The 13800-nt window shown below is 33.1% G+C and overlaps 1 protein-coding gene across 7 annotated transcripts in view; it reads right to left on the reverse strand.

The window, feature by feature from the left end:
* LOC107074147 (Protein tyrosine phosphatase 99A) overlaps positions 1-13800 on the reverse strand; it is a 431245-nt gene that overhangs the window by 32984 nt on the left and 384461 nt on the right. The gene's annotated exons all lie outside the window — the stretch shown is intronic.

Below are 13800 nucleotides of genomic sequence, written 5' to 3' on the forward strand. Positions count from 1 at the left end.
ATTTTTCAATATCATTAACTGTCACTAATTCTTTTTTTAATTGATCTTCTACGTATTCTTTCTTCTCGAGAATCTATTTGATCTACAGGACAAGCACATTCTTTGGATGATCCTAAAAGAAGATTTTGACTAGGAATACTTATTTTTTTTAAATGAGATCGAGTTGAATCAATAGCTATAACAACACACAAAAACAATGGAAGCATGAGTAAATTTATCAATTTACCAATTTATAATAACCAGAAAAAATAATTGTTGAAAATACTTACGTGAAGGTAAAAAATCATCTTTAATAAAATAGAGGGAATAGACTCTCATACTGGAAGTTATACTTTTTCCAATTTTAGCGCTCATACCCAAGTTATATGTCTATCAGTCATTTCTTTATCACCAAATTTGTTCATTTGTTAAATTGTTTTTTATGAGGTGGAAAATGAAAAAATCTAATTTTTTCATCACGACAAGCTTTTTTTATACAACCAAATACACAACAATACACTTTACTTTTATTTTTTCTTGCTGGCAACTCCATAACAAAAAAAATTCTTTGCAACAACTTTTTAGTTTACCGATACTAGTATTATTTTTAATTTTACTTTCAATAATAAATAAGCAAGTCATAAAATTAAAAATGTATGTAAATATTTTTATATAAATATCGTGTAGTTGAAATCAGCTGTCAGCAATTCGGCACATATACACTAATTTTGAATTTAGCCATCAGATAGCGTATTCAAGTTCTAGAGATCCCAATATCAAAGTGAATTTCAGTCATAAGAAATACGTAATGAAGATGCCATATGAGATACATAATGGGCCTCGATGCTTAATGCTCAGATAGTCAGCGACAGTTTATCTATTAGAGAGTCTGTTAGAGTTGGTTGGTGAAAGTGAGTATGTAACATCCGAGTACTACGAATGGTCTGTATTATTATCCTTATCTGTATTATTATCCTTAACGAATATTTGGTTAAAAATGTTTATTATATATGATGATAAAAATGATTATTTCTAAGTGAATACATATAGATTTTCAGAAATGAAATATTTCTGATTATATACATACGCCCATAATATATAATTATGTAGGTAAATAGAAATTAGTTGAACAAAATTGTTGGGATTAGTCGATATTATCTCATGGTTAACGTATATCTAATCGGGACTATAAACGTGGAATGTTAATTTGATTTGACGGTTCCGTGGATCGATGTTTCATATCGACGCACGCGCTTCTCGTGAGATAATAATCAACGTTTATCGTTTGCTCTAAATATATAACAGCGAGCAACGGTTGACCTCGGTGCCTACCGTACTATCGGTCGAGTTTCTGTTTACGTTGACGTCGCCTGTTAAACCAAATGAACATTGTAGATATTTATGCATGTATTCGATGTAATGTATAGGTATGTCTGTGTGTATTGTTAGAATAAATACAGAAAACGACTTATTTCTGTTACTTTTTACGAACTATGTATAAACATATACACATATACACACCTTCGCTTCTTAAGGGATTAAAGAAAAACATACGTGTTAACAAAGTTTACTTAAGCATCATTAAAAAAGTTACTCATTTGTTCTATTTGTATGTGCATGTGTGTGTGTGGATGTGTCTAGTGTTGAAATATCGATCGATCGATCGATCTATGTGATAACATTTGAAGGACGAAAAAGTGGACGAGAAATTACTTCCTCGTTCTACTGGTCATTTTAGATTTATGTTTCCTCGTCGATTAGATCCGTTCAACAAGAAAGTTTACGTTTCGACTTAGAATTAGTGTGAAGTATCATACATAGAATACGTAAGGTAATGTATGGTATGTTACGAGATGGTTCCGATCGTTTAAAACAAAACGGAGGTTCTAACGGCAGGCGTAGAATAATTAGCGGTCGAGGAGCCAACATGGTGCAGCGACGGATTTTCCGATTCGTACACCCACGTTTTGTCCTAATTAATATAGGTTATTAATCGCCGGGCGATCTGTTACGGAAAGTTTCTGCGCAGCTGCGGTTCGGATAATTGCCGCAGTTTGCATCTGATAGTAGTAGTAGTGGTGGTGATGGTAAAGGTGCTACTATTAGTAGTTAAGAGAAAGAGAATTTGGAGGAGTGGGGAAAGGGTTTGCAATAGTGGAAGGAGGTTTGATTCACTCTTTGGTGTCGCACGTATGTTATTTGTATTTTATGTACTTACTAGCAGATAATTTCTAACGTTCCGAAAATTAATGTAAAAACTTCACTGGTAACGTAGCAATTATATATCATTACTTTTCTATAATAATTATTATCGTTAAAATTATCTCTGGTTATCTGTTTAATACGTTAAAGTATTGTCGATTCTTATCAGTTTTGAAATAAGAAAAATAAACCAAAATGTACAATTATTTGCGAAGATAAAACGTTTTCTTATTGTTTTGATGTTCTTAATATCCATCTTAAAAAGTATGCGTTGGAAGTATATTCTGTAAATTATATTATACCCACTGTAGTTGGCATTTCTCTTCTGATCATAAAATAAACTTCGAAAGAGATAGGTGGTATTCTCGTCGATATGAGAATTACGTCGAAATTCTAACCCATCTACGAGGAGAGGAATGTTGATGTAAATGGGAATGCGAGTAGATGGGTCGATTTTAGAGAATATATATAAATATATAAACGTAGACAGACAAATAGATAGAAAAAGAGAGAGAGAGAGAGAGAGAGGGAGAGTGAGAGTGAGAGAGATAGAGATAGTAAACTGTGTGCGTTGCACGCGTCTCAGGAGAGAACGATGACATAAAAAACGAAGTTGTGACTCGATTCCAATTAACCAGTAAAATTCTAGCAACAAGCAACGTTTCGAGAGATTCAAAATCGTTGCTTGTTGCTTGCTCGACAGTAACTTCTGTTTGCTTAATATATATATATATATATATATATATATATATATATATATATATATATATATATATATATATATCATATAATGAAATTAATATAAATAATATAAATATAATGAATATATAATGAATATATATATTAGGGTGAGTTAAAAAAATTTATTATTTTTTTTTTTTACAAGTGCCACGGAAAAATGAGTTGCTAGACACCTTAAAAAAATTTTTACCAAATATGAGCTCTTCATTTCAATAGGAAGATCCTAAAATCATCAAACTTTCATGTGTACTGATTTCTGTCTCTGAATATCTTTTGAACGCTTAATTTAATCGCCAAAACATAAGACACCATTTTTATAGAGCAGTTAATTTCCTACAAAAATTTTTATTGTACACTTTTGAATAGTCATCTATTGTCGAGTTATAAAATTCATAAACAAAAATGAAATTTATCTAAAAATCATCAAATTTAAATCTTCAATATCATTCAAATGGTGAGGTTTACGGAAAAAATATAAGATACCTTTTTTGTAGAACATTAAATTTCCTACAAAATTCGTCTTGAACATTTTTCTGTACAATCAATAAATAATGAGGTATGAATTTTAATCTATTAGACTGAAAAAAAAAAAAAAAAAAAATAAAAAACTGCAATGCGGAGGATCTTCCTATTAAAATTAAGAGCTCATATTTGGTGAGAATAGTTTTAAGGTGTCTAGCAACCCATTTTTCCGTGGCACTTGAAAAAAAAAAAGTCATTTTTTTGACCCACCCTAATATATATATATATATCACGAGACTATAATTTGATCTCAATCAACAGAAAAAAAAAGGATATGAATCTTCATAGACAATAGCAAAAAATATATTCGAAACAAGGTTTATTTGTATTCATATATCACTTTAAATAAATATATACGTATATCGAAACGTGACAAATTTTTCTAATAGATAATTTATTAATCTTCTTCATAAAATATTTTCACAAATTTTCATAATAATGGTTATAATATTTAACGCAAATATATACTTAAAAGGAATGATAAGAAGGAACAAAAAATGAAATAATTAGTAATAGTTTCTTAGTCCAGAATAAAGGGACAAGTAAATGCAGCAGCTTTTACACGGCGATCGAAAGTTTCTTAAGTGCTTATTCTGTAGTAAAAGAGGAAGGAGGAAAAGAGAGAAAGAGAAAGCAGAAAGAGGGGATAAATAGGAAAAAATGTTGGTTGAAAAAGAGAAAAGAGAAAGAAGAGGGTTCTTGCTTTTGGAACGAATGGTCTTTTGCGAGTTCTTGAAATTTCCGTCGACGAAATTTACATGGCAAAGTGGGCTTTCTTTTCACTTCCTTCTTGTTTTTTTTTTATCTGTCTCTTTTCTTTCTTCCACTTCGATAAGCCAAACAAAGGCAGCAACCGATTCTTTTTCTCGCCTATGGAACGTAATGGAACCATGGAAAAGAGAAGAAATCGTTAAATATGTAGGTAATCAACATAGATATTTCGAAAATAATTTTGTAATGTTATGGCCAAGCTATCAACAAAATATTTGCTTCCTTCTTATTGTGGATGGTCATGAATTGGTTTCATTACGTTATTGTGGGACCAGAATGGCGTTGTTTATAGATCCCGGATACGATAATGGATGGTTCATGATATATAAAATCTGTGTTTCCACTAGATAATAATAAGGAGGACAATACTCTCGCGAATGTTGCTATAGATATGACGTATCAATGGAGCTTGATACGTTGTTCGAATCCGAAATGATGAGATTTGTATACGTAGCACAAAATATTGAATACATGTGTATTTAATATTAAAAAGAGATTCACACACATAATGTCTTTTTAATATTAAATACACATGTATTCAATATTTTTTAATATTTTGTGCTACTAGGGTAGTTTTTAAATAAAAAATACATAAATACAAATAAAATCAAAATTTCAAAAAAGAAGAAGAAGAAAAGGTGGTAAATAATGAATAGTAACTTTTATCAGAATTTATTTGTTCAAATTCTAAATAAACTTATCTGTAATAATAATATATCGTGAGAAAAGGAGTTTTCCTTCTCTTTCTTTCACTCTTGTTTCTAATAGGATGAACTGTGAAATATTATTAAACCGCTAATATATATATAACTCTCAAGAGTTCGAAACAAAATTCGATACACCAAAAGTTTGAGTACCACGTTACAGGCTGTTTTTCATCGTTGATATACGCCGTATAAATACGAAGCCCAGCTCGAGGCAATGGCGTTCTACACGAAAACACATCGCCAGAGATATGGCATTTTTTCTCGACGAATTGTGTGACGTTGGCACAATAAACGAACGAACGAACAAACGAATGAACGAACGAACGTACGAACGAATGAACGAATGAACGAACGAACGGGTTTGTAAAGAGAGAGAGAGAGAGAGAGAGAGAGAGAGAGAGAGAGAGATAGCGAAGAACGAACAAGAGCAGAGAAAATTCACACGCGATCACTGGTCGCGACTTGGTTACATGTGCGTGTGAACGTGCGATACGTTGAACTATGTTTAACGAGGAAATTACGTTACACGTAATATCGCTTGCAGAGAACACCATCTAGTGTGTTAGGCGTGCTACATTAACGTGCGTCGCGAAATTAATTAAGTTATAAGCGGTTTAATGGGAATCCAGTTATCTCTTTGATTGGTCCTTTCCGCTACATCGTCCTTCTCCTTTGGATCTATTCCTACTCCTTACCTATAACGAGCTTTGTAACATACAAACACGTGTGCGCCTAATTTCTCCTTCACTTCCTCCCTATTTCTCATCTTACTTTCGATGCTTCTTCCTTAATCGTTTTACGTTCGAGAACTTTGTAGAAATAGGGAAAGTGAAATAGTGTTTATAAATGTGTTTATATGAGAAATAGATGAAAGGTTAAAGCTTTAATTAGGAGAAGATTAGCTTTCGAGATAATTAACGTTTTCTCCAATAATCGAGCTAATATTCTTAATTAGTCGGAGTACTTTTATATAGTTACAATAATTAAAACAATGTCCATATGAATTGGTTTATCTTTGATTCGAGTGATCGGATTATAGTCATAATTTTTCCACATTTATCACTCCTGAATAAATGAGATGAAGAGATGAACAAAGTAATTATTCTATTTGATGCTAAATTAGAATAGGGATGAGGTATATCAAAACGATGTATGCCAAAACGTCAACGTTTTAGAGTTTTTATATTGTAATAACGCGTTCTTTTTTAAAAAAAACGAAGCAAAAAATAACAAACAAAAAGAATAATATTAAAAAGAAAACAACAGAAATAAAAGGACTCCTTAAAAAATGTATACAATCGGCAAAGAAAGGGTTTATCATTCTTGAAAACTTTTTCAACAATTTTTATATTTCATCATTCTCCATCCGTCCTTGCTTGTTTGCTTCGATGGACAAACCGCGTCACATTATTTATAATCAGTCGACGAAACGCGATCACCCGATGCAATATTCGAAACTAAAATGATATTTATGTAAGATTTATTTAAATTTAAAATATAAGTATTTATTATAATAGAACAAATGTTTAATATAATAATAAAGAGATAGAAAAGATAAGAAAAGTAAGTAACAATAGTTAGAATCTTAAGTACACTCGTATTACACTCTTTCATTCACAAATAGTCGCACCGAATCAAGAAGGCGAAGACCGCATTCTTCGCCGCGCTTATATACACATTCACCTCACCAATGGTCCCAATCACTTCCGTCAATCATTCTCGAAATCTCCAGACTATTCCCGACCGATTAAACAAAAGACCTTTTCCTGATTTCCGGTTCGGGAATATTCGAGAGACTTCGGGGTGCACGCTCGCTTTTCTTTCTTACTGGACACACTCATATTCATACTGCTGCATGCACTCACACTTATACCCATATCGCTGCGCGCACTCACACTCATATCCATATCGCTGCGCCACTCACACTTATACCGATATCGCTGCGTGCACTCACACTTATTTATACCGATATCGCTGCGTGCACTCACACTTATACCGATATCGCTGCATACTCTTACACATCTTTCACATTCATCAATTGTTTTCACGCTCACCATACACTCGCACTCTTCGTCTTTCTCTCACTTCACATTTATTTATCTAGATTTTTCTTTTTTTTTAAATTTAACTGCTTGTAAGGAAAAAATAATATTAACTCGTTCAAAACTAATTATTTTTTCCATTATAAATTCATTTTTTCTTATGAAGAAAAAACTGTGTTTTATTACGTTAGAAAACCACTCCATTCTTCTCTTTTTTTTTTACTTTTAACGTAACATCTGCGTTGGAACAAGAAAGTCGATGTGTATGAAATATTTAAAATCACCTTTACCAATAGGACCAAGAATAAGAATGGGAAAAAGGAAAATCGATGAGAACGATCAAAGTTGAAAATCGTGAGCTGTCATGGTTCTTTTTCCATCTAATTTATACGGATTAGTATTTTCTTGAATATGGTTGCAAGATCGCGCCACTTATATATTTCATTTTACATTTTTTTCTCTCTAAAATTATCACGATAAAATCAGGAAAACGTCGACGAGACAATGACGTTCTTTTGAATGTAGAGGGCACCGTGTTGCATCTACCGTCTTTAGTGAATTACTCTTAATTAATCTTGTGATAACGAAGATTCGTAAAGCTTTTGGTATCTATGTATACATGTATATATATATACATGTACCAACGTGAGATGTATGCAAGTGAGTGAGAAAGAGAGAAAGAGAGATAATCCATCCAACTACGTTGACCGCGATCGTCGTAATTATTTATGCCAGCTTGGAATACTAAATTGGGCTAAATTATCGGTACACGGAGTATACGTATCAGGTCATGTTCCTCGAGCTACCAGGACGAGATTAGCAAAACGTCAGTGTCTGATAGTGCCATTCTGATTGAGACCGACCGCTGACTCCATTTTAGCTTTATCTTCCTGCAATGGCTATTTCCGGAAGATGAATTGGACTTTTCAAGGTGTACGATACGTCCACATGTGTATATACACATTGTGCATTATACACCAATTCTAGTATGTTCAATTTTCAATCATTACTTTTCTACTTATAAATTTACTTTTTTTCTTCTTTTATTATATACAATATTTATTTTCTAATGTATTTGTTTGATTACTACCGATTAGTTCTTTACAAAAAGTAGTAAAATATCTATTAAAAAGATACGTAGGTGTATTATATAATTGATAACGTGTTAATAGAGACTATTCAGAATATACACTTAATAATCCTATATGTACGTTCGATAAATGCAAGGCATAATTGATACGTCCTACTATATACGTCATAATACCGACTTAACAGGTACTTTGCTAATAGCTTTGTTAGCTACTATTACTAACACCACTACCATTATTACTATTACTAACTTCACGTATACATCCAAAAGGTACTGCGTACCTTCCTGATTTATTCTACTTTCTTTCTCTTCTCGTTCCGCTGTACGAATTTAACAGAAAAGTTACAACGACGTCGCATTTTCGGTCGAACAAAGGGTCGAACTTTCGTTTCAATCCGCTTGTCGGGCTAATTCGATCTATAGGAAAACTTTATTTCGCGACTAAGGTAAAATTCAAGCTGGGCCCGTCCTACATACATACATACATACATACATACATACATACATAGTTTGGTAGGTAGGTAGGTAGCTACGAGGAAAGTGACTTTGCCATTACTAGCTATCACCTTTCGTTTTAAAGATCGTAAAACGTTCTTTAAGATTAATTGTAAGAGAGCAAGAAAGAGAAAGAGTATCATCAGATGGTGTATCTATCTATACGTATCGAGTTTTAAGAAAAATGCTGTTTGAATTTATAATTCAACTAGGGGTGCCTTGCCACGCGTTGCTGTGGCTCATAATCAGTCCGATACACACGTCTTTAAGTCAACGAATTACCTTATACCGCCATCTGTTAGAATCTTATTAAGCTAACAGAGATAATCATGACTCTTTGTTAATAAACAAATAATTCGCAATAAAACAATATTGCGATTATAATTTGAGATATAAACTATCCTATCTTTCAAGTTGGATAAAACTGCACACAGTGTGCAAAATTTTATTAAAATCGACTCAGTAGTTTAGGAGTCCATTGCGGACAAACAACGTGACACGTAATTTATATATATTAAGATAATATCTCACTCTCTTTCAAAAAAAGCCACGTATTAACAAATTCAAACTAAACTATTATTTTTACGTTAAAACTGCAACAAATACGACAATAAATGCGTTAGCACTAAATTTTATTTACCTTTTTAAAAAATATTATTTTAAGGGCAAAATATGGTACACAAGTTACAGGACGAATCACAATATCGATACCCCGACATTGATTGAAAATTTGGAAAGACTAAACTCTCTTTCAAGTTATACAGAGGAAGTGAGATTTTTTCAAAAACATCCAGTAGATTCGTGGAGTTTCAACATTCGACTCTGGACTCGTTCTCTTCTCATACAACGGAACGGAAATCAAAAATCGTGTAACGTTGGAATACGTTGATGTTATTCGAGCTGCCATATGACGGATAGCGTGAATCGACGTACCAGAAATGTTCAAAATATATCGTCGACGCGTTTACCATTTCAACAATGACGAAATCATTGCGCGTACTCGCGTACAAACAGAATCTGTCGATATCATTCGACAAGCGCTTCTATATTTTAAAGTGAGCGCTTGACATAGTGTTACAGGAATAGAAGAAGAACGAGAGATACCGTACACAACTAACACATTTGTATTTTCTAATATTTGGCAGTTTGCGTCAACCATCTGTTTCCGTGATTCATTGCAAAATAGTTGATATTTTATTCCATGTACAGGGAGACGTATAAAATTTTACAAGTTGAAACAAAACATGAAGAGAATTATTAAATTTGATTGAATAATTATTAATAAATCTATCTAATTACTTTCCTCGAAAATATTCCAAATTATTTACAACGAGCAATACGAATTGAAAGAAAGCGATTTTAAATATTGTAAATAGAATGTCAATAATTTTAACGTCACGTTACTTTCTTTTTACATGAAGATGAAAATATGTCGAAAATAAAAATAAAGGAATAAATGATTTAAAGGAAAAAATGTATATATATTTGTGTGAAAGAGAGAGAGAGGGAGAGAAAAGGTTGAGATTGCGGGAAAAAAATTTTAACGCTGAAACGTCACGTCATGATTACTTGAGAATTTGTTGACGCGCTTTTCTCTCTCTCTCTCTCTCTCTCTCTCTCCCGTTCTCTCCTTTAATTTTTCTTTCTTTGTTTCTCTTTTGGAAACGCAGTTTTTTCTCGATAATAAAAAAATTCAATTTACGAGAGAAACGAAGTCGAGAGAAGTCACATGCACGATCACGTGTGATCCCAGTATCGTGCATCGCCGATTCGTATCGATACAACGAAAGGCAAAATAGAGAGAAATTTTTTACCTCTCCCTCCCTCCTTGCCCTTCTTCTCTTTCTTTCTCTCTCTTCTTCCCTTTTTTATTTTTTTTTTATACGATACTGTTCAGTACCACACAAATCTTTTGTAGACGATAAACTTTATATTTGTTATTTTTCATAATATTCAATTTCTGTGAAATAGATCCTGCGATAAGCCTATGAAATAAAATATTATAAAATACGATAGGCAGCAAATATAAGGTATTGTTTACCTAAATATTAAGAAATTCCAAAGGGCCATAAATTCCCAAAATATCTCAATGATCAACGAAACATATGGTGCGATGAAAACCCTTTATACAGTGTCGGGCCCTTTGAAGGTTTCTGATTCATATCTAAGCACGTACGATACCATAAAAAGAAATAATAATCCGATATTCTATATCACGTTTCTTTATGCATTGCTTCCTTTTTCCAATAACATAAGATTTTCCGTCGGGAGATCTTGGTGGGTGAACCCTCCTACTATTGGCCAATAAGTCCCATTTTAGGTTCTTCCCTCTCCAAAGGGGTGTGACTAACTTATGTATAAAAACCCGTGAAATAATGTAAGAAGCGTTCTGTCCATTAAATATTCTTGCTTGTAATACACATTGTCGGTTATACATTATACATTTATACAGTCCACATCGAACAATTGTAACATAGTCACCAAGACTCAAGTTAATAAATTATTGTTGACTAAAGAAGTGCCTTTAGTATACTACAAAACCACTCATACTGCATTAATTTACCGTTGTGAGACTTTCCGTTTAAACTCGCGTATAATTGCAACTTAAAAACTGTACGTTAGTTTTGAAATGGATTCGCGTCAGCTTAACATATAGTGCGCGCGAACAGATACGATATTCTTTCGACCTACGAGTGCACATTCGTTTCGTTGCAGAAACGAACTTTCGTGTCAACAGGAACAAAAATATACCAAAAATAATATAGAGAGAGAGAGAGAGAGAAAGATCGAAAAACTAAAAAAGAATAGTTCGAATCGCGAATATTTTGCAAAAATCCATATAACTGGTGCTCCTGTTAAATAGTCTCTTATTTTCTCTTTCGAATCCACTTTATTTTTTATTCGATATCTAGATTATTTGCCGATATCGGATATATCGTTATCGTGCCAATCTCTCTAATTGTCTCTATTATTAACAATGGAAGCACTACAGAAATAAAGAGTAATATTGAGACGAGAGAGAAAGAACATTTATGCGCTGGTACTTTTCTTCTAAAAGAAGAAGAAATGTTATAGAGAGAGAAAGGAGAGAGAGAAAGGAGAAAGAGAATGAGAGAGAAAGAAAAAAAATTCCACGTGTCAATACCTCTGCGCGCGTTATTCAAACTCGTTCTTTGTTATCCCATTCTGGATATGTGCTCGATAACAAGTTTTTATTACAAATACTCATCCTCCCTTTTTCTATTCAGGTACGCAGTAGAGATATTTCTTTTATCTTGAGAAATTATCTTCCGCCTATAAATAGAAAGGAAGATGTAAAAAAAATTTTTTAATTCTCTGCCTCTCTCTCTTTGTTTCTTCCTTTCCATCCTTACTCCTATCGTTTGAGAAAAGAAAATTGAAAAAAATGTAACGATCGGCCAAACTGATTTTTAAAAATAACACCTTCCAAATCTCGATTTTTAATAGAAGTAGTCTATGATTAATATAATTGTATTTCGTGCCTCTTCCTCGCAGTGATCCCATTCGTACGATAATTATCGTACGCGTACGATAATTTTACGCCACTGTGTCGATCAGACGAACTAAAGTCTCTGGGATCACTGTCAAGCAAGCACTCTCGCTCCTGCTCCCGCTCGCGCAGTCGCTCTCGTCCTAAAGACGAGTGTTATTTAAGACAGCGATTAATAACTAAGCAACGCGAGATAGCGGCAAATAAAAACGATGGGAATAGCGGCTCAGCTATATCTAACCTCAGTGATGAGGCGTCAAAAGCTGCTCAGCAGGCCAAAGATGATATAGCTCTGGATGATAATACGTTATTAAAAATTGGTAAGCGACTAAGATTAGATAAAAAAGTTGCAGAGCCAATTCACCAAGATATACAAATACGCTGGGAAGAAATTTATAAAGATGGCTTGCCGGGCGAGGTAAAAGCGGAATTACTAAATAAACATCCTCAACCAGTTAATATAAAATTTATAGAAGCTCCTAAACTCAACAGTAAATTAAAGGTTTCCGTTCACGAATCTGTTTTGAGTCGCGACAATCGGCTTGTTGCGAAGCAAGAAAAAAGTCTTCGCTTGTTTGTCAATATTGGGGCATATTTTGTCTCAACTTCTGAGTAAAGAAGAAGTAAAAACTATCGATCTAATCAAAAAAATTAGCGACACTAGTAGAATGCTTGTCGATTTACAAAGAGATGAAACTATAACTAGGCGTTCGTTAATTTTAAACAAAATTAAAGCATCTCTAAAAGAAGCGCTCAAGGCTGCAGAAGTAGACGAATTTCTTTTTGGTAAGCAGCTTAATGAAAAATTAAAAGCAACGGAACTTCTCAAAAAGTCGGCCATGAAATTAAAGCTAACAGTCAAAACTCAAGGTAAAAGTTACTCAAAAAACTCCAATCGCCCGCCTCAACAGACAAGCAGGAAGTATGCTCAACCACGCCGCCAGAGGAAGTCGTGGGGCGGGCAATACAAATACCGCCAGTCTCCTCGCCACAAGGCTCAATCATTGAGCAGCAAACCTCAAAGGAGGCAGAACTAGAGAACGTAAGTATTCTTGTAGGCAGACTGAGTAAATTTTCCGAAGGATGGAAGAAGGTTACTTCTAATTCTTGGATTTTAAGTTCAATCAAACGTTTTAAAATACCTTTTAAAACAAAAGCTTATCAAGATTGACCTCCTAGTGAACCTTCTTGGTCAAAAAATGAAATTGAAACAATATTTAAGCAAATAAACAAATTGCTGTTAAAGGGAGTAATTAAAAAATGTAGCCCTAAAGAAGGCCAATTCATATCAAATATTTTTCTAATTCCTAAACCCGATGGTTCTGGTCGTCTAATATTAAATCTAAAATATCTTAACAAATTTATAGATATTGCTGACTTTAAAATGGAAAATGTTAGAACAGCTAAAAAACTTATGCATCAAGGATGCTATATGGCAGCGGTAGATTTGAAGAATGCCTACTACGCATTATCTATATGGAAAGAACACAGACAATTTTTGCGTTTTATATTTCAAGACCAAATTTATGAATTTATCGGTTTACCCTTTGGACTAAATTGTGCACCGCTAGTTTTTACAAAAATAATGAAACAAATTATTACATTCCTAAGAAAAAAGAGTTTATTATCTGTTATTTAACTGGTTGATATTTTCTTAATCAGTACATCACGAATTAGTTGTTTAAACAATATTGAACAGACAGTTTCATTATTAGAATACCTTGGATTTATTATTAACTA

The sequence above is a fragment of the Polistes dominula genome, unplaced genomic scaffold, assembly GCF_049000335.1.
Source record: "Polistes dominula isolate Pdom_NZ unplaced genomic scaffold, Pdom_raw_medaka contig_20, whole genome shotgun sequence".
Classification (NCBI taxonomy): domain Eukaryota; kingdom Metazoa; phylum Arthropoda; class Insecta; order Hymenoptera; family Vespidae; genus Polistes; species Polistes dominula.